Source organism: Phalacrocorax aristotelis, chromosome 3 (genome assembly GCF_949628215.1).
Source record: "Phalacrocorax aristotelis chromosome 3, bGulAri2.1, whole genome shotgun sequence".
In the NCBI taxonomy this organism is placed as follows: Eukaryota; Metazoa; Chordata; class Aves; order Suliformes; family Phalacrocoracidae; genus Phalacrocorax; species Phalacrocorax aristotelis.
The window spans coordinates 16,826,831-16,853,675 of NC_134278.1; the positions used below are offsets into that span (position 1 = coordinate 16,826,831).

General features: G+C 45.6%; 1 protein-coding gene across 5 annotated transcripts in view; it reads right to left on the reverse strand.

Moving 5' to 3' along the window:
• HPCAL1 (hippocalcin like 1) overlaps positions 1–26,845 on the reverse strand; it is a 69,031-nt gene that overhangs the window by 7,580 nt on the left and 34,606 nt on the right. The window contains exon 1 of one of the 5 annotated variants that reach the window (XM_075086830.1): positions 19,370–19,457. The exons of 3 other annotated variants lie outside the window; for them this stretch is intronic. The gene's annotated coding sequence lies outside the window, so the exon portion shown is untranslated. Of the gene's footprint in view, positions 1–9,065; positions 9,248–19,369; positions 19,458–26,845 lie in introns of those variants that run through there. One more of the 5 variants, XM_075086831.1, reaches the window with a different exon arrangement.

Genomic DNA, 26,845 nt, shown 5'->3' on the forward strand with positions numbered 1-26,845 from the left:
TATATTAAAGTAGTCTTTGCATTCAACAAATTACAGGTTATTTCAACCCTTCCTCCTTTTTTACATCTTTTTGTATCAGAAAAGTAATATGCAATGCTCTGAACACAATCCTTTTTTGCATATGAGCTTTTTGAAAGGCTTCATAATGTGTTCAACCCAAATGTAACCCTGCAGCTGTAGTAAACAATTTGTAATAAATAATTAAATAGCCAACATTAACATTAATTTATTAAAGCCCATCTAAAAAAACCCAGCTTCAATGTGAACTGTGTTGCAGGTAGCCCCTCCAAAAGGAAATGCCTAAATATCTCATTAATCATGACAGCAACCCCCTGCTGCTGGCATCCAACTGACATTTCATTCGATTGCTATAAAATGCTTTCATCAAATCACTTTCCAGAGGCTCAGTGGCTGATTTAGCCACAAGACCACTCAAAGAATGGCTGCTAATGGAAATCACAGGGAGTGGGTCAGTCCTGTGATTAGGGTTGTATTTTTCTTTTTTTTAAAATGAGCCTGTACCAGGCAAATCACTTGTTGCAGTGGGTGTAGAAGGCAAAGGAGGAGAGACACCCTTGCACGAGGTGTTGCCCCAGGCAGTCAGCAGAGACCTAGCTCCAACACAGCCTGCCTGTCCCTCACTTCCCACCAGACCAGGGTGCAATCCAGGGAAGCGATGCCACACACATTGCAGCAAGGTCCGTCCCTGCTTAGCTTGGTGAGCAAAAGCCCTCAGAGCATCTGACACTATCTCAGCAGTAATAAAAATAATCACAGGGATGCCCTTGAGGTCATCAGATAAGGAAAAGCTTGGAAGTAGAACTGCAGACCAGTAGACTTCACAAGTGTATCATTGCTCATGAAAGCAATGCTCAGCCATATTAAGGCTCAAACAGGGGAAATGCAGATCCATTTTTGTTCCAGTTTCACACCAAATTTTTTGTTAGAATTACGCGGTGCTGCTGCCTGCGATAAGCTACATCCAGCCAGGCTAGAAACCGAGATGCCAGAGAACACCTGCCTGAGTATGTCCTCTGTCCTTCTAGGCTCAACAAAAATAAGCAATAATGTCACAGCAAAAGCCTAGGAATGAGAAAAAAGATCTTTTATTGAGACCAAGACACCCACCAGTTATGCAGCACTACAGTGAGTAACTGCAGCTAACTCTGAAACAGCTGAAATAGCAATTCTGTGTTTTTACCAATAGATGGGCTGGTTGTCAGCATCCACACACTGAAGTATTTGAAATACTTGCAACAAAGCTCAGTGCATCCCACTTTTACATGAACTCTCCAACAACCACCAGTTACTGTGGGTAGAAGCATTCTCTGAGCAAATAACCCAGAAAGCCAGAGACCAACCCGGCTTTTTCACTGCAAACCTTCTGAAGGCAAAACCCCCTTAAACTGAACTCCTGTTGGGATCCATTCAGTGCATCAGTTATGGCTGCAAAAGGAGGAGTGACTCCTGAGAGATGCAATTTCTTGCGCAAACCCCCTTGGATACTGATTTAGTGCTAACAAAAAGAGGAAAATTGATTAAATGCCTGCCTGTAGGACAGAGGTGCTCTCCAGCAGAGAGAGACAGTGCACAGAGAAATAGAATAAATACTCTACATTATCTGAGCTATCTGCTTCGCAGGGGAAAATCTAGCACCATTTCTCTTGCGGTGATCACTCATAAAACAGAACAAGTGTGTCGGAAGACTGTTATGGTCCTGAAGCTGCAGCACAGTGCCTCTGGGACTGCAGGAGCCCAAAGCAAATGAACAACATAAGCCAGGCAACAAATACTGCTCTAAGCTGGCCTGAAATGCAAGAATCGTTCCCATAGGGGAGGTAGGTTTTTTTTTTATTAAAACACCTAAAGCATCAGATCCATCACTGATGCCTTCTGCCTTGGGGCACAGAAGAAGAGAAAAAAAAGGATTTAGGGCACAGGGACCTTGTGAAGCATCATGTTAACAAAGGCTTTGCTTGGAAACACGGTTTTACAGTGATGGTGGTCAAACACTGGTACAGGTTTCCCAGAAAAACTGTGAAGTCTCCATCCTTGGAGATACTGAAAACCCAAGTGAAAATGGTCCTGGGCAATCTGCTCTAGCTGACCCTGCTTGAGCAGGGCAAGTGAATTATTTCAAAAGGTCCCTGCCAACCTCAACCATTCTGTGAAATAGCCTCAATATCCTTTTTCCTACAGCCAGGTGAAGACAAGAGCCATGAGGAGGTCCTGCTCTCCCGGGGCAATTCAGCAACTGTGGTGCCTTGTTTGGAGGCTGTATTTTTTACAGTTTGATCCTTGTATTAAAAAAAAAAAAAAACAACACACAAAAAAAATCACACATAGTCGAAATAAAAATCTGTGCCACCACACTTCAGGAACACACCCTCAGAGAAAAAAAAGTGTTTGGGGCTCTGGTAGCACCAGTGCTCACCAACTTAGTCAACACAGAAGACTCTAAGACCTGGCAAGCTGCAAGAGGGAGGTGAGTTCTCAGGCACCTCAGCTAGCAATAAATGCCCAGTGGTAAGAAAATATCATGTAGCAAACATGCTGCAAAACAGGATTATAACGGCATCCTCTGGACCATGCTTTGCCCAGGGCCGGTCCACAGGCTGGATCTGAACTGGGAGGGAAAATGTGTCTGGGACAGATAATGAACTCTGGAGTAAAGAGCAGATTTTATTACATGTTTTAATTCCAGTATCCTAAGCAACGAGCATTGCAATAGGGAAGGCACAGGATATACAAATACGTTGCTATAGATATCTGGTCCTGCCTGGTAAACTCATATGAACTCCTTTCCTGCCCTGCAGCAAAAGCAGCGCTAATCCCAGAATCATGGGTTGGAAGGGACCTCAGGGATCATCTAGCCCAACCTTTCCAGGAAGAGCACAGTCTAGACAAGGTGGCCCAGCACCCTGTCCAGCCGACTCTTGAAAGTGTCCAACGTGGCCGAGTCAACCACTTCCCTGGGGAGATTATTCCAATGGTGACTGTCCTCACTGTGAAAAATTTCCCTCTGGTGTCCAATCAGAATCTCCCCAAGAGCAACTTGTGTCCATTCCCCCTTGTCCTCTCCATGTGACTCCTTGCAAAAAGGGAGTCTCCGTCTTCTTTGTAGCTGCCCCTTAAGTACTGGTGCATGGGGATGAGATCCCCTCTGAGCCTCCTTTTCTCAAGGCTGAACAAACCCAGCTCTCCCAGCCTATCCTCATATGGCAGCTTCCCCGTCCTCTGATCATCTTGGTGGCCCTTCTCTGGACCCCTTCCAGCCTGTCCACATCCTTTTTGTGTGGAGGGGACCACAACTGTACGCAGTACTCCAGCTGTGGCCTGACAAGCACTGAATGCTCACATACCAGCTACCGCAGCACCTGCTTCATCTTCCCAAGCTGTATACTTGGGGCCAAAAGTAACACCTTTTGATAAAGTTTGAAGCGCAGCAAGGAATATCTTCACCCCTTGAAAAGTTAATAATAGAAGCAGCAAAACAAAAGAGAAACCTCAGTCAATAATGCCATGAAAAATTCAAACCCTGCAGAAATGCTGCGGGGTTTGAGATGCAAAAGGCTGGCATCAAGAGGAGCTGAAGCTCCTTCCTCTGCTGCCTTCGGGGAAACAGAAAGAGAAATGAAACCTGACAAGCGAGGAATAGACCGTACTAAATAAATAAATGGCTTTCTAAATTTTTCAATTTCAGTGACTAATCATGCTTATATTTAAATAAGTAACATTGCTTGCTTGCAACTTATTTTCAAGTTAAATCCTTTTCAGAAGCTTACTAAAAAAAGTAGGTGAAGAAAAAGGAGCACCCCCTGTATCACCCACATTCACAGTTCCAGAAATCAGGTTCGTACATTGAACGTCCTCCCAAAAGGCGCAGTGAATTGGTAACAGACCTTGAGCCACCTTACTTTGTAAGTTTGTCCATAAACACATACCCAGGAATGGTGTGGTCCTCAAAACCCAATTCCATGTCTAGGATGAAACCCCATTACAGATAACCACCTACCCCCAGCTCACCAAAGAAAGATAAAACTACAAAGATTAAAATTACAAAGATAAAATTACAAATCCTGCAAATAGTTATGTGAGAGGAATATTTCCAGGCTGGCACATTAATTTCATGGAGTCAGCTGTAAGGGCTGAAACCTAAGAAATTCACTTACAGGTCTCTGGATTGCTCCTATCTATTGAAGTCACCTTACTCAGGATTATATTCCTGATTTACAGGGGAAAATCAATTAGTCTCTGACATCGAGCATCAATGCATTAACCCGAAAACCATTTTATGTTTGAATCATCGGTATGCAGTGCAGAGGCATTTGCAGATGATAGCGGCAGTATCTTCCCAGCAGTCACTGCGTGAGCCAGGACACGCCAGTACCCACTGCGCCCGCCAACGCTGACCGCCATCACCAGGAGACGAGAGCTTGCCATCGAGGGCATGGTTACAAATTCACTGCAAAGAAACAAAAGAACCACAAAACACCCCCAAATGTTCATGAATTACTGCCAATGAGGAAAAAAATGAGACCTGTGTGGGACCAGAAAAGTGGCAGTTCCTCGAGGAGCTCTCTGTAATATTCTCCAGCTCAGGGAGGACAGCTTATTCCTGTAAAGGGCAAATAGACCCAATACGATAAGAAAAGCACAGAAATATTTCGAGTAAATCAGGAAATTGCTTTAATTTGGTTGAAAGCAGATTGGGCAGCAATGCGGCTTGTGACTGCAGACAGGAAAAGAAAATCATGAGTGGATTTTCCTTGTCTCCTCCCTTTGCCTTTTCCTTCTTTTTTTTTTTTTAAAAAAAAACAAAACCAGTGGAGAAGAAGCCAGCCCTGTTTTGTCTTCAGACACTGTGCAAAGTTGGCAAGGCTTAAAAAAAAATTACAGTTTGTTTACACAATATTAGAAAGCAAGGAAAACATGTTAGCACAATATCTTAGCATACAAGGTCTTTTTCGGGGAATGCTGTGTTGCATGAGGAAAAATCCACGTCATGATCATTGAAGATACTATTGTGATATATAATCTTAAATAAAGCTCTGTGAGTGTGGGCCTGCAGGACAGGGAAGGTGCCCAGTGCGAACCAGGAAACCAGAGAGAATTTTGCAGTCTCAGAGTTTACAAAGAGGGGAAAAAAGGCAATAAATATCAGCACAGGGCATTATATTTTTAATATAATTAAAACCACATAATTAGCACAGTTGGGCTGTCTTGTCATTGGATGTTAGAAGTTTTATATGATGCATTTATTTAAGTGACGAAGGTAAATCACATGCAGCTTCCCACCCTTTCCCTGCTGGCCATCCTCAGAAAGCTTCCTTAGCGCAGCATTTCTGTGCAGGGGGTCAGTGGAAGGGGCAGCAACGCATCACAGGTGATGTCCAGTGAGGTGAGACACTGCTGCATCGCATCTTGAGCACACTGCTACACCAGGGGAGGCATATCAGTCCTTTTGCTTTTCTGGTGTGCAAAGCCACCTTTATAAAGTCCCTAAAACATTAAAAGGACTTTCAATGGTACACTGACTTCTTAAGTCTTGCTTGCTTGCCTTAAGGGATGCGTACGCACTGATTTGAGGGACAAATGTGGGTTGTATTCCTACTTTTTACATAGTTGTCCTTGCTACAGAATACTTACAGCCCTAGGAGGAAGGAAGTTGGCTTAAATTTCAGAAGAATTAGTCAAAATATGGCAATATCAAGAGCCAGCTGCTGCCCACCTGTGGCATCAGAGCCATCCATGTGCAGAAGATGGAGAGTCTGGGGACAATGACACTTGCTGAAGAGACAGTGACAGATGATTATCAGCCATCACTGACCATCCTCACTGTTAATGACACCTAAACGAAGCGGGGTGGAAATCTGACATCCTTCCCCAGCTGCAGGTACCAGGCTGAAATATGAGGCTTGGAGGAATCAAGGGGATTTCAGGGTAGCTAATCTGAAACAGGGAAGAGAAGATAACTCGTTTTGTTTTCAAAGAGTGGAAAGAAACTTTGTTTTTTTTTTAAAAAAGCATTATTTAGCAGAGGTATGCATAGAAAAAAAATGCTGAAAAATGTTATTTTTGAGATATGGCAAGTAGCTACCTTTAACAAAAATTCAACCAACATTTATTTAGATGCTTAATTAAAAATACTGAAACACTGGGATGAAAAACTCTACCAAAAGAGAAGACTGTCACTAGCATTTTCATCCACCAAATCACAGCTATTTCTACTACTACCCTATTTTTTGTTCCAAAAACCTCAAATCTGGTATAAATGCATCCCTTTATTTTCTTAATCTAACTTTCTAAATGAGTTTGTTTTTTCTTTAACAGACCATCACTTTTAAATAGCACCAAAGCCACTGGTTAACTTCCTTGTAAAAATAAACTCCACTAAACCAAAATTCTCAAAACGCTTCTCTTTCTCCTTCAGTGGCAACTACTACTGACAGTAATCTAATTGTGTCACACCTTTATTTTTCTGTTTCTTGGATGAAAAAAAGTGATGTTAAAAAAATCTAAAAGCAAACATAGAGTTTAACTTTCTTTTCTTGCAGAGGTGTAAAACACCTGTAAAATAAAAACCTCAGTAAAATAACTATGCGAGAACAGCATCCCACCAGTAAGGAAGGAACCTAGTTCCACTGGATGCAGCAATTCAGGCAGCAGGAGACCCAGTCTTCTGCTCTAAGAATCAGCCCAAGCTCTACGCTAGCTGAGGATATTACTCAAGTCTTGGTGCAGGTGACTGTACCAGCTTCAAAGGGATTTCTGAAAATTTATTTTTAAAATCAAGGAGCCAAAAGTGCAGAGACTACTATCACGTGCTGGAAAGCCACGTACCGGCACACATCTCAGACAAGAGCATCACATGAGGAACATGATGCGAGGTTTGTGCTCAGGTTAGTATCAGGACAACCACACGCCTTTGTACCTTGAGAACACAATGCCAAACACCTCATATTGAATTATAGCAAAATCTGTGCTGGGATGCGGACACCCATCTGGAGCAAACTCTTGCCGTGCTCCCGGGATGGCAAGGTCTGCCCACGCTAAGGCGTGCCCAGGCTGGTGGCTCCCCACGGGCAACGTGTGCAAGGGCACACATGGGCATTTACACAAGGCAGCACCTTGGTGGTGTGAACTCCAGACCCAGTGGTCACAGGAATGAGCGGGGCGTTGACACCCCTGTTAGGTGGATCCTGACCACAAAGTGCCATTTTCCATAACCATTGCAGAGACGAGGACATCTTGATCAGCGGTAATATGACATACCATCTCTCTGGCCATGCATGATGCTCAGTGATATGAGTAATACCCCCTCTCACCTCTTACTTAAGTTCCCATCAATTAATATGGGAGAAGTGATCCAGAAAACAGGAACCATCAGATTCTTTTGAGACTAATTCCTGCAAAAGCAGTACAAAAATGGACAACACCCCTTTGCCGAGTTGTCAGGCAAGTCACTGCACTTGCTGGACTTCCCCAGCACCTGAGTCCATGGCAAGCAGGGGCTGATGTAGCATCACAGCAGGACACCTCCAGTCCCAGCCCATGCACTAAGTAGTTGCAACTTGCATTAATCCTGAACATTTGGCAGTATGATTTGCTCTTAAGTGCGTTCACTTACTATCAATTATGTAGAAGAGCAATATGACTGTCTAAAATAAAGGGAGTGCTTCATATCAGAGGAAACAGCTGAAGACCCCCTGACCCAAACACATGATGATATTTTTAGGGTCACCAAGAACATCCCTTTGAAAGTCCTTTCTCTCCTCTAGCATTTCTACACTGCGTTCAACACTCGAATGCAAATCATCTCAGAAGCAAACCATGCAATCCACATTCAAGACATCTCTTTTTTCATTAACCTCCACCACGGGGCTCCATCCCTAGCAATATCCACACCAAATGTGCTTTTCTGAGCGCTGCGGGCGAAGGCTGCCTGGAGCTGAGTCTCTCTCAGCAGGCTGGGCAAGACAGCAAATGCAAAATCAAATCAAGCTGATTTTTATATTTATTATCTAAGTGATGCTAGTAGTGCCCAAATGGGTGTTTTTTTGTTTCTAACTGGGCACGGTAACAGGAAGGAGATGAGATGGGTTTGAAGCAGGCATTATCCCAACAGGCGTGGGATGAGAAAAGCTGACCTCCCACCTGTGACCACACACGAGGCACATCCTGTTCCACCACCTCGGTGCTCCACCAGTGAAGGTCTCAACTGGAAAAACAGGAAATGAGTGTCTTCTCTCAACAGTGAGGTTGACGGGGGGCATTCATGGGGAAGAAAGGGATGAGGGAGAAAACCTACTCCTGTTACCACCTTAAGGTCCCTCTTTCAGGTGGCACTATCTTCATGAACTTTGTTTTAGCAAAGGCAAAAAGAAAAAAAAATAAAAAGCACATCATCAGTAAAGTTTTAATGTATCAGGCCATAGACATATAAGTTCTTCTGGGTCTGGCCATACTTGGATACTGATCTCAGCCACTTTTTAATCTTCTCATTTATTACTCTGGTCTCTGAAGAGACCCTAAGCTATACCTGATATCAACTACTAGTCAGCCCCACTTCCTAACAGGGCTACAGAAAATCCTACTAAACCCAACACTTTCACCAGCTTCTGCATCTTTCACAAACCAAGATCCACGCTAGCCACCAGGCTGTCACGGTTTTTTTAATATGCCTTCCAAAAGGATGACATATCTGTTTTCCTGGAAATTTTCAGCAACTTTTCTGCACACGGAGAAGGTATCCTGTGTGAGAAATCATGTCAACAAGACCTTTCGGTAAGTGCAACATTTGCATAATGTCAACACAGTAATTTTTTTCTCTTGAGAGGAACAGGAAAAAAAGTGTTTAAAGGATGCAGCAGTGGTTTAAAGGAGGACTACACTGGTGGAGGATGGTGCACTAATTGAAAGTTTCTGAAGTGATGCCTTCTCCCAGGGTGTGCAGACATCATCTTTCAGCACACAAGAGCGAGGCCACCTCCCTTCCCCTTGAAGCCTGCTAACAGCTTTTTGTTGGCAGTACGTATGATCAAAGGGAAGACCAGTGAACATACCATCTTCAGGGTCAGGGGAGTCAGCTCCAAAACTGATGTAGATGTTTGGAGTCACATTGGCACTGGGGAAGAGGTTCCTGCCAGATGAAGGTGAAGCTTTATCTGCTCGGCTGAAGGCAGTCCAGACCATGGAGGCACCAGGTAGATCCTCCAGCTGATGATCTGCCTCTTCTCTCTCCCCTCTGCAAACACAGGCACGATCCTCCTGCTGGACTTCCCTGATATACACTGAGCACAATAGAAACAGTCCCACATTTCCCCTCTCATGCTCTGAAAAGAGCAGGCAGTATCTTAAAAGCATTTTAGGCCTCATATTCTTGTGTTTAACATTTTTTTTAGCTTCTTGACTCTTTATCACAGAGATCATGACTTGTCAGACTTATCTTGAGACCTCCGTTAAGTTTCACAACTCAAATGCAGCAGCAAGCATCGATTGGGCTCCCAAAAGAAGGTTGCCCCCCATATCTCCTCTCTGCAGCACCAACATTTCCAATTGAAGGAGTGGTGGTGGGGCAGGGTGGCCAGATGGGCATTTATATATACCATAGCCCAGCCCAGGACAGCACTCTTCAGCATTCTGGTGCCAAAAGCTTGTCTTTTGGAAAAGGATAGGAGCTGCAGATGAGGATGACTCCGCTGAACAACGGCACATGGCCTCAGCATGCTGGGTTTTGGAGTAACTCCAAGCAGGGTGGAACTGTAAGGAAGCAGACAAAAGCTTTGGATAGAGATCTACGGGGAGGAAGTGCTTCCTACTTCCTATACTCCACAGAAAGGACGAGGGCTTTAAATAACCCTCCTCCCAAGCCCTGCTAAAGACCAAACAGGTTGCCGCTCCAAGAAAGTCCTGTCTGGCTGGGACCTGGCTGAAGGCTGCTGGGGGTCTCTCACGGGATGTGGCCACCCCACTGTGGTTCCCACCACCTTGGTGGGAAGGGGAGGCCTGGGCTGCCCACAGTCCCATTGTGACCAGCACCATCCAGATAAAAAAGCCTGTGGAAAGCCTGGGACAGGGCTCTCAGCTCCCCCACCAAAGGTGCAGAGCCAGACTTGCCCCCCCAAGAACATCCTTTGCTGAAAAAGGAAAATCAAGAAGCTATATTTAGAGACTTTGCAATGCCATCTCCACATCATGCTATTTCTCAGCCCCACTGACCTTTTAGACCCTTCCGGTATAGCCCATAGGGCTGCAGCACCCCCTTTATTCTGATGGACAGAGACACTCAACCTGCTTCATCCATGCCTCCCACCTCCTCTCCCACCCCACCTCTGCAGCCACATTGGACCTTCCCATCTTGCCTCCCTCCTGCCTCTCACATGGTCCCACGTGTAGACCATGAACACTGGAGCTAGGACAACCAGTAGGTTGGGCAACAGTACTGATAAGCAAACAACTGGCACTGACAAAAAAAAAATAAATCACACTCCTAATGAATACCAATAGAATATTTACATTGCTTGGATGTAACAGAATCAGACCCTAAATACAGTAATACATATTTGCAGATCACCCAGATCTTTCCTCTGTACAGTATTGCATCAGTTATCTGTCCGTTTTAACATACATATTCAGTTGTCACACCTCTCACCTGCCCTGTTCTCCACCCTGAGCATCAGCCCGCAGGAGGAAGCCTCTCATTTTTCAACCCATGCTTAATGTGCTGGCGCACCCATTGCCTATTAACCCAATAGAAGACTTGTGCTGTGCCAAAGTTGCTTAAATATACATCTCATATTTTCAATGGAAAATACCTGGAAGATTTAGTAACAGAAAATAAGGGAGACAAGGAAGGAAACCACAGGTTTGGAAAATAATCAGGCTAGACAGATTAAGAAGCAATGCAGAAAAAATATACTGCAAATTATATTCTCAAAACAAAATTGAAGATATAGGCAGGCCAGAAAGAACCGACTTGTGCGCACATTTCTGCTCTGGCCTCTGGTAAGAAATGGCTTTGAAATGGGGTTGAATAAACAAACTTCCCTTCCTGGAGGAAAAAATTAGTTCATGAATGGCTTTGCACAAAACAATTGCGCACCGGTTTGGAACAGACATCTGTGTTTTTGACCTGCTGAGATAGCCATCAAAACTGTGCTTGGTCCAAAACTGGGAGAGATAAAGTTATCAACTCCTCCCCAGTTTTACAAGGGAGTGAAAGAGTCAAAACTATTTCTCATAGCAATTATCTGCCAGGTTCTGGGTTCACTGGACAACAAAATGCACTCAGTAAACATACTGTTGTTATAAAACTCCTGGGTTATCTCTACTAATTCATATTATGGCAATACAGGGAGCACTCAGCTGAGAAGGCGGAATTGCTGGGTTGAAATTAGACAGAGTGCAGTAAGAAACAGCCCGTGGTGACACTGAATTCACAGCCAGGGGTGAGAGAGGCAGAGCTGCCTGACTGCCAGCCCTGGAGAGGCAGCATATCCACCACAGGCATGCACTGAGGCGAAGACGCTGAGTGCCACCCTTCCTGCAAATTCAGTTCAGCTATTACAGGTCATTTATCTTTTTCTTGTTGCTTCCAAACCACATCAGTGTCCTATAAGCTTCCATTACTCAGCTTTGTCCTAATGGCTTCTGTACAGAGCTATGCCAGTGTGGACGTACCTCAACATACTTGCACTTCAACACAGTCAATACTCACTATTTTCAATAATCCTAAAGATGAGCTGCTCTTCTTGGAAGTATGGTCACATTGAGGCCCTTAAAGCATCACACAGATACGTGTTTGGATGGTTAGATATGCATTAGGGATGGTTATGCCCAACAAGAGCTCATCTGTCACACCAGGGAACACGTGGCACTGGAAAGCCCTGGCTGTCCCCCTGCACTGCACGTTTTTCCTGCTTTTTGCTGAGACAACAATCACTTGTGCATAAACCCAGGTAAGCTTTACCCCTCGTCGTATAACTGACACCACCAACCTCATGGTGCTGGCAATTCCACTCACTCCACTGAGCTAACAGTGGGGATTCAACAGGGGAAGGGATCATCCAGCTCACCAGGTTCGGCCCCTGGTACAGCAGGTGTAGCATCACTCATTGACTTTCTTCTTGAGCTTCATCCCAAAAGCCAGCCAGGCTTTGCTCCCATCAGCCCAGTCACAGTCCTCTAACAGCTCAAAATCGTCTTCTAACTTCCAGCCCAAATGTGTTCAGTGCTGGTTACAGCATTTGATCTGATCCCAATATAATCTTCTCTAGAACTTCCCCCCTACATACACACGTATAGAGGACAATCACTCTCACATCAGCCTTGACTTTCCTGGCTTAACTGAGCAGGGTCTCCTTGCCCCCTCTCAGACACACATTTTCCTTTCCCTGTGTTTAGAAATCCTCCTCTGCACTTAGTGCAGCGACAGCCTCCTGACTCCTGGTCACTGGGACCACACCGCACCATCTTGGACGAGGTCTTGCCTGTGCCTGCAAAGTGACTCCAAGTTTCCTTATCTGCACTGGGAACATGTCCAAGAAGGGGATTTGTCTTTTCACCTTAGTGCCTTGGGTCAATCTGTGTTCAGCTCTGCCCGGGATCTTTTCTGCATTTCCACACAAGCAGCTTCTCCCCCTTCAGAGGTGGACTTCCCCTGCATTTCTTGCCTTTTCTGTGACTTCCATCCCCAGGTTTAACCAGCTCTCTCAGAACCATGTCCTGATCTTCTTTCACATTAACGACAAACGCCAGTGTCATGGCATCAGATATCTGATCTACACACTTCCAAATGTGGAGCTTCAAAACCCATCTGCTGATAAGGTCTAATGGAAAAGATGTGAAGCTCAGTGGAAAAACAGCATTAAGAACTAAATGATCCAACACATTTCTGGAACATCTCCACATGCAAAACTTATCAGTGCACATCATATAAGGATTTTGCCAGTTTCTTCCCAGCTATAAATGTTGGGCAACCAAGGAGGACCACTTCTACCTCCCTCCCCGTGGGAGAGCAGGGAATAACAGCCAATTTGTTTTCTAAACAAAACAGCAGGCTTGTACAAAACCAACCAACCAAACAAATCTAACCACAGCCTAAACTAGGGGAGACCACAATCACTCCCTATTTGCTATTCAATAAGATCCGTGTACTAGAAAAAATGTTCAGCAAGTGCAGTTTCTCACACACATATATTTGTATTTTATCTATAATAAGCATTTTTTTTCCTCCTAAAGGGGGAGATTCAGATCTGGCACTTCAGAGGAATGACTGTAACAAACAGAATAGCCATTAGGCAGTTTGCTCTGAAAATAAAAAAATAAAATCTCCCTTTACTAGAGCAGTGAAAAAGGTAACTGAAATAACCCTGAATGCTACAAGCAGGCTGCAGCCCCCTTGGAGCACGAGCAGCCTCAGGATCTGCTGTATGGGCAGGGGAAACCCTTTGGCAAACACGTGTTCTTGCACACTTACAGACAAACGGTGCTTGCAGTCAATGAGAGATTTGCCACTGAGAAAAGCATTTATTTTATTTTGACATCAAGACAAGCATGCCCTTTGTTGCTTTACCTCCTGAGCAGGACTGCGGCAGTCTGGCACAACTCCTCCCCTAGCTCCAAGCACCAGAGCAACATGGCAGGACCCTCTGCAAAACCAGAAAGACACCCCCAGATTGGGTACCCATGCAATCAAATGGATGGGGAGAAACCATGCAAAAATACCGCAACTTTAAAAATTTACCAAAACTTTGGTCCATGCCATAATGGCATTTGGAAATACATTGAGGCACACGGGTAGGTTTGGCCACGCACAAGCGTGCTCAGCTGGGTGCTTGCTCCGATGGCCCATTGCTTCTGACTCATGAATTGTGAAAAAGCGTCAAACCTCTACATGTCTTGGCACACCAGTTAACAAAATTGGTGCATACATAAATCCCCCAGATCTACTTTTCCTATAAAAAGCAACTGTTTATTGACCAAAACTTCTCTTCCTGGCAGGGAGGGGAGCTGCGGCAGCATGTTTCTCAAGGCTGCACCGCAAAGCTGCAGGGGCTGCCAGGAGCACCGCAGGCACAGCTTACAGATCTTGTCAACAACAGAGCACCACTATTTACCCACAAATAACCCCACCAAAACACACAGAATTTCCTGAAGTTGCTGTTGCAGCCAGCGTTTCTAAGCCTGTAACTTACCTGGAGAAAACCACAGCACAAACACATTCCAGCCAGTGCTACATTTAAAACAAATAGCCTGGTTTCATGCCTCTGTAAGAGTGGTAGGAGCTACTGTTTCTTTGCTAAAGGCACATCTAAGGCTGATACATGTTAAAAGGTAACCAGTAGAAGTCCACTACTCTGGCTCTGTGATGGGGATCACATCTGCCAGTGGCTGCCCCAGCTAAAAAGTCGGATGCTGGAGGTATCCCACTGCAATGCAGAAAAGTGGCAGCTGAGATCTAGCCTCCACTGTGCCAGGCACCATGCACGGGGCTAAAAAGAGACTGTCACTGTGCCAAAAATCAGATAATTTAAGTACAAAAGGCACCCGACGGAGCTTCCCTGCTTTGCCAAGCAGCCGGCTGGGGAAACCCAACTTGGCACAGCAAACATCAGCCTCCATTGACAAAGTGGAGTGTCCTTTCAAAACAGTCCTGGGCAGGTCCAAGGACAGGGGCTGAGGGTAAAGAGGAGCTGCCTGATAAATGGCAACACTGGGCAAACCTAAAAAAAACCAAAACCTGCTTCCTTTCCTTTAAAAGGTTACTGACCTCCTTCCTATCATTGCCTCCCAGCCCATTAAATATCATTAAATTTACCAACTGAAAATATAAGATGACTCATGTCTTAAACTTGAAGAACATTTTTTCCACTCAGACACAACAATTTTGCTTACCTTCATCGAGCATCAGTGCCAACAGTTGTTCAAGTACAGTATAAATATCAGCTAAGAAACATCGCAGCCTTTGCCAGTAAACAAATGCAGATTTTGGCACCAGATCTCACAGGAGTAATCGCAGAATCACAGAATGGTTTAGGTTGGAAGGGATCTTTAAAGGTCATCCAGTCCAATCCCACTGCAGTGAGCAGGGACATCATCAACTACATCAGGTTGCTCAGAGCCCTGTCCAACCTGACCTTGAACACTTCCAGGGATGGGGCATCCACAGCCTCTCTGGGCTACCTGTTCCAGTGTTTCACCACCCTCATCGTAAAGAATTTCTTCCTTATGTCCAACCTAAACCTACCTTCTTTCACTCTAAAACCGTTGCCCTTGTCCTGTCACAACAAGCCCTGGTAAAAAGTCTTTCTCCATCTTTTTAATAAGCCCCCTTTAAGTACTGGAAGGCTGTAATAAGTTCTCCCAGATCCATCTCTTCTCCAGGAGGAACAACCCCAACTCTCTCAGCCTGTTCTCCCAGCAGAGCTGCTCCAGCCCTCGGATCATTTTTGTGGCCCTCCTCTGGACCCGCTCCAACAGGTCCATGTCCTTCCAGTGCTGAGGGCTCCAGAGCTGGATGCAGGACTCCAGGTGGGGATTCACCAGAGCAAAGCAGAGGGGCAGAATCACCTCCCTTGACTGGCTGGCCATGCTTCTTTTGACGCAGCCCAGGATACAGATGCCTTTCTGGGCTGTGAGTGCATGGTGCTGGCTCATGTCCAATATTTTGTCCACCAGTAACCCCAAGCCCTTCTCAATCCATTCATCCCCCAGTTTGTATTGATACTGGGGGTTGCCTGACCCATGTGCAGGACCTTGCACTTGGCCCTATTGAATTTCATGAGGTTCACATGGGCCCACTTCTCAAGCCTCTTGAGGTCCCCCCAGATGACATTGTGACCCTCAAACATATCGACTGCACCACTCAGCTTGGTGTCATCTGCAAACTTGTTGAGAGCGCACTCAATCTCCCTGTCTGTGTCATTAATAAGTTAAAATACATGACAACACATTGCAAAAAAAAAAAAAAAGCCCAGGCAAGGAACACCAGCACAGGCCGAGCAATCCTGCATGTGGTACTGAAGAATGTATGCACAGCTAAGCTAGACCACAATTTCTAGAAACTCCATTTCCATGCTTTATTTAATTTAACAAACTAAAACCCAAAGTGCCAAACTGAAGGCTCAATGACAACTCATGCTAAACAGACTGGCTACTCAGATCATTAAAACACTTGAGAACTACTTTACTTCCTTCTGTTTACGCTCTGCTAATCTCTACATTTCTCTCAGTCTGATAGAGTAATTAAAAAAAAAAAATCCATTCCGCTTTCAGTTTCTGACCAGAGGAAGCATCAAGAGTTCACAAGCAACTGGTATTTTTTTTAAATGAGAAATATTATTCTCCATATACTTTCGGTAAATAATCCCACTGAGTTTAGGTATGAAACTGATCTGCAAAATTAAATAGGCAAGAATGTAAACTTAGTGTCTCTGCTTTGAAACACTGCCAGACTCACCTAATGACCAACTTGGCTGGAAAGTTATTTATCAAAACAAAGAGGCCAAGTGATGCACAAGTGCTGAAGACACAGCAAGGAGTGCAGAGAGGGTAACACCTAAGTCAGTTATGCAAGTGGGGAAGCGCAGGGTGAAAGGACGGGAGGACTCTGTGGGATGCACGGCAGCCAGCCTTGGAAAGCTCATAAAGAGCTTTGGCAGGAACCAGCTGCCCCACCAGTGATGGTGAAGCCAAGCTGCAGCACCACCGGCTGTAGGACCCCGTGCCCAGCACCCGGAGCAGCAGGGCAAAGCTTGCAGCGAGCTGCCGAGCTTTGTGCTTGCCAGGCACATGTGTGGAGCCTGCGGGGTGCTGGGGAAAACAACAAAAGGGCTTTGATGCTTTCTCTGCCATCTATTACGGTTTTTAATGCTGATTTTCTTTTTCTGGGTTTGCTGCTGAAGTGCCCACGGACAATGAGACTATTGAGCATTTACTCCAGCATGAGATTAGTTTGGGTTTCAGTTTCTGCTGAGCCAGCTCATTTGCTTCCACATTCTTACAGGAACAGATCCTGAAATACAAATGGTCAGTCATCATCATAAAAGCAGCAGAAGAAAGATTCTTCATATAACAGCAGCTACATTTTTTCTTTTTCATAGCTCTGGCCAGAACCATTCAATAGCTTGCTCCTCTTTCTAATTATGTTACATTAAAGAGGCAAGGAGCTATTGTTTCATCTTTTCTTTAGTAACAAAAAACCCACAGACGCACCTCAAAATATCAAAAACCCAACGAACCCACAACCAAACTGGCCAAACTGGCCAGATGAAAAGAAGTTTTCAGGGAAGCTAAATAGAAGAATTACTGTAGTCCCCTCCCAAGCGCCTCGCATGACTGCGGTGCTGCCTTCAGAGACCAAACCTGATTGCTGCAGCAATTAGTCACAAAATTCAAGGCGAGTTGAAACCACCAGATACACCAAGGAGCATCCCTGCACTATAACTGGTTCTTCCCCCACAGAGGAAAACCAAGTGGATGAATAACCAGCAGTTAATAAAAATCAGCTAGCCATCCCTGGGCTGTGACACTAGCAAGGATGAGACAATGGCAGCCGTCATCACAACACTCGTCCCTTGTGGCACCACCTGAGTCAGTGCAGGAGCATCTCCTCCCCGCTGGGTGCTTTGGTACCCAGTGGCTGCAGTCAGAGTATCCCCCCATGCGGCTGCAGCAGCTCTGCAAAGCACAGGGCTTCACAGTTCCCCGGACTTTCTTCAGGGGAAAAGAGGCGAAAGGAAACCCAGATCATCTGTGACACTCATCAGAGCTCTTCTCTGCCACGCTAGCCACATTTTCCTTTCCACCCATGGTTACTCCCTTCGTGATTACTTGTGCAAAACTGCCTACAGTCACCCAGAAACTAAATTGTATCCATCAACTTTACTCCTGCTCAGAAAAGCCCCAAGTAGGGCAAGATGCTCCCCCATGCAGCTCTGCTCTTCAGATACTTCACCAGTTAGATGGGCAACCTGCAACCCCTCCAGGCACTTTTTAAATTACCTTTTACATACAGATATAATATCCATTGTCCACTAATGCTTTTTAAATGCTGTATGCTTCTCATTGGCCACCCCAGCTGGGCAACCCATGGCTTGGCAGGCCTGTACTGCCCCAGCGCTGCTCTGCCAGCCCACTGCTGAACCTGCAAGCGCCATCTCCTCTGGGCTGGGGGAAAAACACATAAATACAGGTCAGAAAACCAAGATCACAAAAGGCTGAAGCCACTGATTCCCCCATCAGTGCAAATTTTTCCAGTGGGTTGCTAAACCTCTGAGAACTAACAAGCTGTGAAGTATAAATATGCAGTGTAAACATACAGACGATATGTATGTTAGTAGGACTAATGGTTAGAAATCACTGATAAAATTTAGAAGGACTTTCAGGGAAATCTTTCCAAATTGCCGGCTTTTGGATTTGAGACAAGTGAGGCTGGTTCATGGAGGTAAAAAACAAGGTTCATAGAGGCTCATGGAGTAAAACGGATTTAGATCACACAGAGAAGAAAGAAAAGGTCCCTGCTGGCAGCTTAGGCCAGAACCAGGCTCTGCAGCATCTTACTGACCACAAGCTCAGGGAGTTTCAATCCTGACTGTAAAGAGCAGAGAAAACTACGCAACTTCCTACTGCCTTTAGCAGCTTATTCATAAACAATTTAGTATTACAAACATTTTAATTGCCTGTGTGTCCCCTGCACAATATCATTAGGCCTTCTCAGATAAAAATAAATAAATAAAATTTAAAGAAGCACAGCGTCCTTAATGAAAAAATAAGCTCCCAAGGCATCTCTTGACGAACATGCTGCCCCATGGTTTCACCTAGGCGCTGCCTTTCTTGCTTCCCGTCTGCAGCTCTCCTAGCACCAGCTCAGCAAACCGCCCCAGCACTGCATTGCTCCTCCCTACCCAGAGAGCAAAGCCCCCTACAAGCTGGCACGGCTGCCGCTGCAGTGTCCTGGTGGCTAGCGAGCCCAGCCTCGGTGCCGGTTACACCGCTGTCACACCACACCGCTGCATCAGCACCACCACCGCTCTGCTTGCTCACCTGTTTCACCCGGAGCTGCTTCTTCCACTCCAGGCCTCTGACCCACTCTCTACAATTTAGGGTTCAAAGCCAACCACCTCCCTTCCTGCCAAAACTCATATGCTCAGGACCGATGGAGGACCTACACACTTGCACCACCATGCCACGATGTGTATTTGCAGAGGGACTTCACACAGGACAGACACCCACAGGGTGCCTACATACCGACCGACAGCAGCATGACCCCCCCCACACCCAGAGAACAGCCAGCCACGCACCACCAGCCCCGCTCCATGGCCAGCTGCCTGAGGGGGTGCCGGCCACCCCCCCACCCTCACCTTACCCCTCCGGCCACCCCGGGCTCAGGTGGGGGGTTCCCTGGGCTGGACTGGCTGCCCCATCCCTCCGGCTGCTCCGCCACAGCCCCGCGCAAACCAGGAAGTGGAAGCAAGCTGGCAGTTTATTTTTAGATTATTTTTTTTTTTTCTTAAATACAAAGCGAAAACATGGGCAGAAACCACGCGTCCACCCTCGCTCCACCCAGTGATGGGTATTACACTTTACATCCTTCCAACACTCGGAAATTCCTCGGTGACGCTGGAGAACAGACGTCACCCTACTACCCCGAACATTTCCATTATCCCCCTCAGCAGCTCCATTCCTACATGGGCAAAACAAGAGTCTCTCAAACACCAAATTAAGTCTCTCGAGTAAAGAAGCAGGCAAAGCCTGAAGAGGGCTTAGAAAGGGAGCATGTCCTTAGCACTGCTACAGTGTAAAACCAGGCAGGTGGCTCTGTTCTCAGCCTGTCTCCCTCTTTCACACCTCCCCAAAACCCATCCAGGCTTAGGACATCCAGGAGCACCAGCAGAAGATGCAGCTCACACCTCCAAAGCTTCGTTGCGGACATTTCAAAGAAAGAAGAGCTAGTGTAGGATTATTTGTCCCTTCCCACCAGTTCAAATCACAGTTTTGAATCCCTACTAGCCAGCAGTTGACTGCTGCTTCTCTTCTGAAGCTCCTCAGACATCATTACTTACAGTATCTTTGGGTGTTTTGGTTAAACAAGATACAGGATCTGAAGAGACACCCCAAACTTTAGTTTCAGAGACGCAGGAAGGTAGAAAGGGGTGAAGGGTTTCCAAGCGGTTGATGGTTTTGCAGTCTACAGCTCCTTAGGTTGAATTTTTGGAGCTCTGAGACCACCTGGCTGGTCACCCATCCACTGTGGGAATTTCTGGCACAGTACTTAGTTTCCCTCAAATGTAAAATTAAGATAAAAAGTGGAAAGATCCCTTTTTTCAAAAATGTGCCTATTAGAAATCCACAGATCTTTCTTTAAAATAAAGGGGGGCACTAGGTCAGCATATACATATTTACACCAACAGCAGCAAGACTTCTGCATCAAAGAGAAGAAAACCTTCAACAAGCAAATATATTTACACAAGACCCAATTTGTGCCCACAGCCTGATGTGACTATATATTCAGGCTCTAATGGCAAAATTACCTGTTTCTACCTCTGTTCAAAGAGAAAACCCACACCAGTGGACGGCCACTCAGACGTGAGCATTATTAATATAGAAATTACTCTTTCAGAGCCCTGAAAACCCTAATTAATCACAGCACTGTTTTTATGAGCGATTGTTTGCAAACGCCACACCAGCTCCGCACTGCACCACCCTGGCGTCACCGGTGATGCCTAATCCCAGGCAGAAAAATGTCCTTGCTACTTGCTGAATACCATACTGCTTGGACAACAAGTATAAGCCATCATTTTGATGAAAGAAAACTTCAAAAACAAAACAGAGTCACTTAAAATCATGAGAAGGCATTTACTACTTTTATAGTATCTCACTGCTGATTTTTACCTCCAAGACAAGAAAAATTTGGAGGGTATGCCATTGTTCAGTAGCTCAGGGAGGGACTGGGCAGCTTAAAGCACTACAAGGCGTGAAGAAACACAAGATGTTGATGAATATAAAAACAACAATAAGATGTTTGTGAATATAAAAAGGTGGAAGCTAAGATGGTTGGGCCACTCCAACCACTCAGTAGCCCTCCACACAAGGATAAAAGGTGGTTTCAATGCAGCCTTGCAGATGCCTCAAGTAATTTAAAAATCTTTTGGAAAGGCTGTCAAATATTTTTGTGCATCTTAAGAAGCAGAGCTGACACATAGACATCTTTCCCCAGTCCAATCCAACAAACACATGGGTAAGACACAGGCTGGCTTTAGGACAGCAGATTACGTTAGCTAACAACCACCCCTTGCTTCACTTTCACTCAGCCTTCTTGGTCTGTCTCAACCAGCCAGACTGGGTTTTCTAAACAAATCAATGTATCGGGGCACCCAGAAGAGACGGGGCAGGCCGCACACTGGCACGCCATTCAGACACGCTGCAGCCCTGATCCACTTTGACCAAGCAGCTGAACTCATCCTGTCAAAACAGTAGTTAAAAATATACCTTTATCCTGTCCTGGATGGAGACTTGGCTTCTTCCAGTGCTGCCAGGATAGGGGCAGGAGCAGCACAAGTCTGCTGCCCCAAACCACCTCACCCTACGTGACACTGGCAGTGGCGTCCTGAATGCACCACCACAGAGGGCAAAGCTCTCCACAGCCTCTGCTTGCCTTACTGCCAAAGGTTTTTCCTACACTGTTAACAAAAAACTAAATATTTTGTTGTAATTAAGAAAAAAAAAATGGGGGGCGGGATGCTGGCAAGAACAGCCCTAGGCTTTTGCTGCACTGGAGACGTTTCACAAAAATATCACTGCAAGGCTGTAGGTGTCATTAGTCCCCTTGTCTGTATTTTACGCACTTGTGTACAGTGCCTATTCAACACCCTCCAGCGACACAACAAGGTGCCCAGTGACGAGGTAAAATAATCCCTTGCTTAAAAACTGAAAGTTATTTTATGTGGAGCAATGAGAAATGCATTTGCTGGGTGAAGCAGAAGCCTCATGCTGCGCTCCTGGCTCCTGAAGGAGACTTGAATTTAAACCTACTTAACTAACGAACTGTGCTCTGCAAGGAGCATCAAGCTTACTTCTAGGAAGCACCACAGAAGCTCCACAGTCAACTACAACTCCCTATTCCCTTCATCTACAGAAACAGCCCCTTTCCCTTTCCCGCTGGCCGAAACTTTGCTGCACTACTTTGCTGACACAGCAGATTTATGGCTGCAGTGACACCAGTGTCCTGCTCCCTTCTCACACAAGCCCACCTACAGTAAGGCAGCTCCTTCTCAGCTTACCACCGGGGTGGGCAGAGAGACCCACTGACACCCAGACCCCAGGTTTCCAGCAGCAGACAGCAGTGCCAGTGGGCTGAAATGGGCTGCTAGCCCCCCCAGGAGAGGCTGGTGCAGGCCCCCCATGCTGAGCGCAGGCGAGTTCCCAAGAGAGAGGCATTTAAGTGCCAAGACCTCTCCTTTCCAGCCTCCAACGAAGTACAGACTTCTCCAGCAGCCTAATGGACTGTGTTTATTGCTGCATCCTTCACTTTATAGGTCAATGTATACCAGAGAGCTAGCAATTCTCAGCTAATCAGATTTCTGTGCAGACTGGCAAATGGCTCCCAATAAGAATATAAAAAACCCATAAAATAAACAATCCCTATAATCAACTCGCTCACTGTAACGCATGCAGAAAGCTCATACGCTTTATTAACACATTTATTTACACTTTGCAGCAGCATCCTGGGGGCTAGCAGTGGTGGGATGACCCCAGCCCAGGCCAGCTGCAGGAAGGAGCATGTTCTCGCTGCTCTTTGCTGTTTGTGCTCCACTAACACTGTGTTATTTTAAAATTAAATTAACAGCAAGTCCTTCACGTACCATTAGTGTGCTCGCCAAATGCCAAAGCCTAAAACCAGACTGTGAACACCTGCTCACAAAGGAGGTCCTTGCTCCACCGCTGGATTACTCTAGATGGGAAACTTCCTATCTACCCAGCCAGACCCCAAAACCATGAACTGACATTGCCAACGGGGTGCATAAATCATCCTTCCCACAAAGTCCAGTGCATCCCCTTGTTACCCTGCCCCTGGAGCTCTGCCACATTCTGTCCCTCTAAACTCCAGATCCTACGCACTTTGCTCCGAAACATTTTGGAAAGCTCCCTCTTCACGGAAAGAGCTTGAGAATTTTAATGACATTGTTGACATATATATGGCAGCCCTCCTCCTCCTCACCACAGTGCTCGTAGTGATGGAGGGGCACTGCATGCCCTGAGAGCCAAACTGCTGAACCCAGTGAGCCAGGAGAAGAGGAGATGCTGTCCATTCTGTACAGAGGCAGGCAGAAAATCATGACCTCCTCCTCCACGATGGCACTCAGGAGGCTTTAGAAGATGACCTGGATTTCCAGCTAAAACGCTGGTGTTCTCAGAGGTCTGGCACCCAAGCTGCTGAGCAGGTAAAGGGGATGGTGAATCTGCCAAGATGCCTGAGTAGGTGTAAAAGAAAAGCCCTGTGCACGCAATAGTCTTACTGCAGCTATAAATAGCCCCCTCTAAACCAAAGTTTTACACATTGTATTGACACTCCTGACTTAATAGGATTTGCCTGAATCAGCTCCGGCTGCTGCAGGGCAGCCTTGCCAAGCAATTTTCACAACATGTGCACACCGTAAGGCTCTGCAAGTGGGGGGAACACAGGCATGATCTCATGTTTTCAGTGTCCTACTCACACTAAGGCAGGGGGAGACTGTGAGAAATTCCTAAAGGGTCTTAATGTGTTTGCATGCACAGCACGACAGGGAGAAAACTTCCAGGCTGACTATTTCAATGTAACAAGCTTATCTCACCGCTACATTACAGAAGCATCTGTGTTTAATACCAATGCTGTTTCTTTCTCTTTTATATTAATTCTTTTTTACAGTGGTAGAATAAAATGGAAAACAACACTCTAATGAAATATCTATTATAGTAGCATTTATATAATTTAAAATAATTTCCCACCCTGTCTGGGTTATTGTCTGTTTACTTGAGATGCTGACCTGAGTACTGCTAGCCAGATAATCTTTTACTGTACCATTTCCACCACACCACCTTTGCCTTTGTGGTATTTCACAGCCTGCCAGCAGGGCTGAGAATCAAGTTCAGGTTCTGCCCCAACCCTTTGAGCATGCACAAAATACACCCCCTGCCCTGGGTCCTGAGGCTGGGCTGCGCTGCCAAGCCTATGCCTGCCTTCCCGGGCACAACTGCAGTATCGCTTCACCTGGCCCTGCCCCACCCTCCATCATCCACCTTCCAAAAGCGAGCCTCCATCGCTTCCATCACTTGATAAAATATTCTAAAACCTGTCCCCTCATCTGCTGTGGGGAAAACCAGTATTGACACTTCCATCCCCAAAATGTAAAAGTACCAAGGACTACTTATACCAGAAGTGAGCAGCCAGAGTCCCCTGACTGCGTAGGCAACTACCCCACTCTGTCCTGCTGTTGCAAGGGTTGAGCATCACCTGGGTGAAAGCATCACCCCAGCACCTCGGGGCCTGAGCCACAGATCAGGAGGCAGCAAGACTTTATCTTGCACAGATGCAGGACAAAAAGATGTCTTCTGGTACCTTATCACGTCATCCCCATCATCATTGCCTTACAGGGAACAATCCTGAGCAAGGAATGAAGTAGGACAGCTTCATATTGTGCATTCCCTACCAGCCCCAGCTTCCTTCAACTGCTGCATGACCATAAGCAACACAGGAACCACGCAGGACAATTGTAGATGCTCATCCATGTGCGAAGTATTGCAGGTCACTGACCCAACCTGCTCAGGACAAGCTCTCAGGCATGCTGTATCTCTGGGACTTAGGAACGCACTCTCTCTGTGCAGCACTTCCATGTTTTTTTCTGGGATGAGGTTTGGCTATTGGGAGCACTGGGAATTCATAACACAAGTAGAAGCAATAGCAAAGTTGACCTCAAGCTGGTTCAATACACTCATTCTGAAACTAAAGTAGCTAAAATGTGATGCATCATTTTTTCCTACCACAGACTTAACTGTTATGGAAAATGCAGTAATGAAGAAAGGGGCTTGTGAGCTAACCTTACCTGTCTGCACCCCATCTGCTTCTTCAGTACGCACTGCACGCTACGGCAACGACATACATAGCGTTTGCACGGCTATCTAAGAACCCCAGGCAAAAGTGATTGTAAAGAGACATGTAGTTTAAAATTTCATTAAAGAAATGGCTATAATACAATCACAAGTCACTCAATGCACTGGAGGCTGAATGTTGCTAAGGAAAATTATGAGCCTCCCCCTGCAAATATCCTTATCTACCCACAACAGAGGAAGAGCCAGTAGTTTAACAACATCTTTATTCAGCACATGTACTAGACCAGAATAAGGTGATCATTAAATTGGTTTAAACAGAGAAGCTAGCAAAATTTAATAAGCCTCAACAAACCAAGTGAAACAGGGCTAAGAGGCTCTACCAGCTACATCTTGCGCTTAGTCCCCTCTTAGGACACCTTCTATTGGACATGGAAAGACAATCTGCTTCCATGCACGATGGATGATGGACAGGTGGCTCCTTCTGCAAAACCTGTTTTTATTCTACACAAGTGGATAATTCAGCTCAAGGGGAAGGGAAAAAAAAAGCAGAAAGGGAGGTAAGGAAAATGCTTGAATGTTAGAATAGGCAAACTACCGAGCTAGAAAATCTAGATTAAATTAAGCATTCCTACAAATTTGTAATAAAGAAACAAACGGCTCCCATCTGGAAGCTCAGCAAATTAACTTGGTTCCTAGTTAAGAAGATGGCACCAGAGCCTGCTTCCAGAAATGTAAATATCCAGTGTGCATTTGCAATCCAATCACAGGCTAAAAATATAAGACAACTCAGAGTGGAAATCTGATTTTGTGTCTACCCTCTTAATGGGAAATAAAACAATCACCCTCTGTAGACACAGCAATCTGGACTCATTCTTGCTGCTTGGAGATATGCTGTAAAATGTCTTTGTACCATGAAAATCTTTCAGCTGTTTCTGATTGCAAGGCCACAGCCTATGTGTTGGGGGCCTGACTTTTCTCCGTCACACTCCACTTCTTCATCTCCTTTTCCAGCCCGTGTTCCTAGTTGCTCCACTGTACTGCCCTCAGCTCTCTGTTTACTTACACCACTTTATTTCATCCTTATTATTAAGAGTACTCAAGCTCCTTGTCCCTGAGAGATTTATCTTTGGCCTTCCAGTAAGAGACAGAGCGCCCTTGCTCTCAGTGTGCAGATAGAGAACTCAACCACAGGCACGAACAAGGCTCAGGACTAAATTTAAGCCAGAAAAGGACAGTCTGTCTGCCAGTGGGAAACATGGACTAGGAAGACCATTTGGGGTAGAAGCCTGTTTTAGATGCTCCCCGGTGGTGCCTACCTCCCTCTAGGTTACAGACAGAGCCTGGGGAGACCAGGCTTAGCCTCTGAGCATCATCCCTGGGGACTTTCAATGCTACAAAAGGAAGGAAAAGCCATTACAAGTTAATGTCATCCCTATGATTCAAGAACTGACACTGCAAAGGAAGTTTTAGAGTATTCCACCACCAGAAAACATTAATGGAGAAAGGATGATTCTCCATGAATGAAGATGGCCTTCGGTGATTACAGCAGGCACAGCTGAGAGTTTTAAACTAAAGAAAAAGAACAACCTCTAGAGAGAGGAAAATCAGTTAATTCCCACATCTGGTTTTAATAAACAGACAGGGGTATTGGTAAATGTGGACAAAAAAAAAAAAGCAACACATAATGTAATCCAAACTTAGGAGAACAAAGAGCATATTAACATCAATAGCAGCAGTCAGATAGGATGGTAGATAA